Source organism: Papaver somniferum, chromosome 10 (assembly GCF_003573695.1).
Source record: "Papaver somniferum cultivar HN1 chromosome 10, ASM357369v1, whole genome shotgun sequence".
Lineage (NCBI taxonomy): Eukaryota > Viridiplantae > Streptophyta > Magnoliopsida > Ranunculales > Papaveraceae > Papaver > Papaver somniferum.
The window spans coordinates 141,805,847-141,810,626 of record NC_039367.1 but is presented as its reverse complement, the minus strand read 5'-3'; the positions used below and the strand labels follow the sequence as shown (position 1 = coordinate 141,810,626).

Below are 4,780 nucleotides of genomic sequence, written 5' to 3'. Positions count from 1 at the left end.
GATTTGCAGAAAAGGCAGTTAGGGTTTTAAAGGAGAAAGGTGATCGAGTTTGGACGAGGAGTGACTGATAGCCGAGAAATGAAATGGGTCTTCTCTTGTGATAAGGGGTAAACAAAATAAATACCCTTGAAATAATGCATTATTATGATTACGCCCGTGAGTTTCGACAACACTTGTTTAATAAGAAAGATAATTCATTTCAAAATCAAATTGACAAATTGTTCAAATCTTGTTAAATGTATTCATCCATCCTAGAGCTGTCAATTTATAACCCGGCTTGCGGGTTGACCTTAACCCTGCTTGTTTCAACCCGGCCCGGCTCGGCTTGTTGTCTAAACGGGTCGGGTTAGGGTTGGCATATACAACCCTACTAGAAAATAAGTCGGGCTAGGGCCAACCCGCGGGTTACCCGTCAACCCGTCAAAATTAATAAATATATCCCTCAATCCCACCAACTCTTTAAAATTCATGATTTGCAAACATATATTAGAATTAGTTAATTTTAAATCAATAAATAAAGCTAATTTTGGATCTACTCAAACAAATATAACAATTTTTAGATTTTAAATAATCAATCAATAAATTAAATTACAACTTAGATTCATCAATCACATATTTATTCGGGATGTCCTAAATTGATAAAAGGACTAGCATAATTTAAACAGTGAGTTAGTCTTACTCACATTAATTTAAACTTATAAAATGATAAAAAAAAAAAAAAGTAAAATGCTTAGTTGATGTTAGGTTTCTCTGCCTAAGAAAACTAAAGCGCCGTAACCGGCTATATCGTTGATTAAGTGGCAATAAAAACGTCCACTTTACAACTCAGTGGTGGGGCTTCTAGTTAAACACCAAATTGATCTAGGTTCGACCTTTACTAAATGAATAATCCTAAACAATCCTAAATTTTAAATTTAATTTTTAAATTGATAACATTAACAAGCCAACCCGCCTACCCGTCAGGGTTGACCCGTCTAGGGATAGGGTTGGGGTTTTGAGCTTGTTCGTGAATAGTACTAGGGCTAGGGTTGACCCTAACCCTAGTACGGGTTGGCAAGCTAGGGCCGGGTTGACCCTAGCTTGCCCGTTTGACAGATCTAATCCATCCAAGAAGGGTAATTGTTGGACCAACTAGACCTACTACTTGTATTTATCACATGTTTAGCTAGGTGATGTGTTGCATTATTTGCATCTTTTGGTTCAAAAGTACATAATCAAGACTCAAAATTATTATTTAGCTGTTGGTGGTTCATTTGACTGAATTTCTTGCTCCATTGATTGCACGTATTACATTCTGACAGTCTCCCTCTATACGAAGTCTTCTATCCCTACCTCCTCAGCCTATTGAATAACCATTAGAGCTCCAACATCCTTTGCTTCCTCTGCATTCGTTGTCGTTGTTGACTAGGATCGAGTTCCGTGCTGTGCACGGTGCACCTGCGAAATCTCTAATAATTAGTCGGGAAAATTGGAAAAGTATCTCATATTTCGATGCCCCGTTGGGAGAATGCCTTATGAGAAAAAAGTTATGGGAAAATGCCCCGCAGTCGTTTTCTCCATCCAAACGGTCAATATCGTGAGATTGACTGGTCAATATCTCTTCTCATGAGATATCGTCAGGTGCGGAAATTCCCGATCTAACCTTTTCCTCGAATATATTTTATCTTCTCCTCGTAACAAACTCTGCAGTGAGGTTAGAGTTGCAGAAACCAGAGACGGCGGTCGATCCAGAGATTAAATCTTGGTTGTAGTGAGAGGTTGTTATAGAGAGTAATTAGTTAAAGGTTGGTGTTTATTTCTTGAAGACAAAGCCATGAAAAACCAGAGAAGGTGGTCGAACAAATTAGAGATAATGGAAGATCTAAAAAGCGAAGAAGGAGATCGATATAAATCGTAAGTTTATGAAACCCAGTTCTTGTTTCAATTTTTTTGCTAAAATTTCAGTTTGAATCGTGTTATTTTATGTTAGGATTTTTGTAGGTTGAATAAGGGTAGCTGTATCATGATTTGTCGAAATTGAACAATATAAACATGATATGAACTGTCAACAATGTTTAATTTCTGAAATTATATGTACTGGAAATAGGGTTCTACTGATTTGTGTGAAATTCAAAATTAGATTGATCTATCACGATTATTTGAGACTTCGTTTGTAACTGGAATTACAACTAGCCTAACTATGAGAACAGTGATCGAAGTGAGGAGTGGTTCAGCTCCAAGTTGCATGTAATGTTACAACTATCCTAGGCATCTAGGTATGAACTATGAGCTTCATACTCCATAGTATTTCCAGAATTGCAGAAACAACCTCCATAATATTTACAAGAAGGCTACTTTAGATATAGTGATACAATTTCAAGAAAGTTCCTCCACAATATATATAAGAACGCAACCTTGAGCATTTTTTATGATACAGTTACTACAACAGCGAGTGACAGTGTAAATGTATGTGTATCTAATTGATTGTTGTATGACTTCGTTTATGAGTACTCAAATGTACATTTAATTTTCATGGATTCAGTTTACACTATGTGGTACAACTTTGTTTAGTATAATCCCTTAAATTATACTTAATTTAAAACCTCACTTCCTTTTCACTTTCACGGATTTAATATAATCCCTTCCGATCACAGCCACCTACTGTTTCTGTAATTTTGTCCCTTGAAGTAGACCGTCGGTATACCCGTTTCGACTACCATTGAGGGACTGTTACATTGGGTTTGATTGAATTAATAACAAAGTACTATTCAAATTTAGCTCATGTATTATTTTCAAGTAACAGACAAAGTTTTCTTTTAAATGCAAATTATTACATTTTTTATATAACTACTGAATTGAGAAATTGATTCTACGACAGTTAATTCAAGCTAACGCACGACTAAAATTAAATGCATTCAGATCTTAAGTAGGCAACATTTTTACCTATATGTAGTTTGCCTTGTGACATATCTGTATAAATAGATTAAAAACATACCTCCCTGAACACACTTCTATGCATTGGCTTATCCAAAAAAAGTTCTTCTGGCGGTTTGGCTTTTTGTGTACAGTAGCTTTTTATAATAATGCATGCTTAATCTTAATTTGCTGCACATTTGTGGTATTTTTACTCTTAGTGTGTGTTAAAATCGAATTGTAATTGATGTGTGTTTCTTAAAGTTGTGTAATTACACCATGAATGTGTTTTATCCAGGAAATGTATTTATGAATGTCTTAAATTGATATGCATCAGGGTAATGAAGTTGAATTTTTGCTTAAGGGTAATGAATGGTGTGCATGAGGGAAACAAACTGTATTGTGAATAGGAAGAGGTCTTGGACAGGGACGAACTCACAGAAAAAGCCTTGATGTTGTACTAAATGTGGTGGACCTAATCAAAACAGATCTACTTATAAAGGTGGATAATTTGGGTCTAATCCTAAGAAGAAAGGAGCAAGAACAAAGTGTCAGGTTGATGGTGAGTCATTTTTTGAGAAAGCTGAAGTTCCAAAGAGGATTAGGAATAAATATGCAGCATCTACTTCAACTGCTGCTACAAAGAAGACTGCAACATCTACTTTAACTGCTGCCGGAACAAAGAAGAAAAAGGCAGCAAGGATTTCCATTGGCAATATAAAGGTGAAGCAGAATTTTACTGCAGGTTCAGGTAGTGGTGTTTGTGGATTATGGTGTTCATTAGGCCTGCACATTTGACAATGTTTTGGGTGTTTCACCTGTGGTGGTTTTTTGACAGTGGTAGTGATGTTAATTTGTCTCTTTTTAGAGACAACTTTTAATGGGTATGTTGTTATTTTGAGAAGTGAAAATGCTTTTACTCATAGTCTTAACTTGGAATTGTTCATTTTTCATTTCTTTTTACTCATAATTGCTCATCCTAAGCCGTTCAGTTTTCCTACCCGACGTGTCACAATCTGGTGAATGGACACAGATAATAAAAGAGAAAGGTTGGGCAGATATGAGATATCTAATTAACACATCCCAATATTTCTAGTCGTCCATCAAATTGTGGTGTCTGGGCACTGTGTGCCTATCTTAGGTCATTTATAAAATTGGTAAGCCCTATTTGGTGATAGTCTCCCCTATCTGATACCGACCATCATCAACTACCCCACTAGATGCATCAATATCAGACTGAAAGGGTAATTTGGTCCTCTGACTCACACGTATAACTCACTCGTGTGTCTTGTTTGACCCTTAACGGCAGTTGGATGGAAAAAGTGACTGCGGGGCATTTTCCCATAACCTGTTTTCCATTGGGCATTTTCCCAACGGGGCATCGAAATATGGGGCCGTTTTCCAATTTTCCCATGCTTACAAATAAACCACAAGTTTCTCTTTTAAATTCTTCGGTTGGAGATGATTATCTTAACTTTCCTACAAACGAGGAAAAATGGTTTCAAGGATGTCGTCAATTAACACCCACATAGGGAACACATTGAGGTTCCATTGGAGATGCTCTTATATATCGAATCTAAGGTGATAATAATTACAAACAACACTAGATTTTGTGTCCGTGCTACGCACCGGGCTGACCCGAACACCATCTATCATCATTTTTTATTTTAACCATATTTTTGGTTTGATGTAATGCGGCTTCGCCTGCACCTTTGTGTACTTTTATTTGATTTCGTGGGGCTTCACCCCGCCCTGTTGCGAGGAATTTTTTATTTGGTGTGGCTCGGTTTCGCCTCGCCCTGTCACAATGTATGCTTAGGATTTTTGATTTAATGTGACTCAGCTTCGTTTCACCCCGTCCCAATGCATGGTTGGACAGGCTTCACCT

At 36.9% G+C, this 4,780-nt stretch overlaps 1 long non-coding RNA gene across 1 annotated transcript; it reads left to right on the top strand.

The window, feature by feature from the left end:
* Window positions 1-1,699: 1,699 nt before the first annotated feature.
* Window positions 1,700-3,817, top strand: LOC113318647. Its single transcript, XR_003344740.1, has 2 exons — window positions 1,700-1,893; window positions 3,230-3,817. It is a non-coding gene; the product is annotated as an uncharacterized LOC113318647 (long non-coding RNA).
* Window positions 3,818-4,780: the final 963 nt, after the last annotated feature.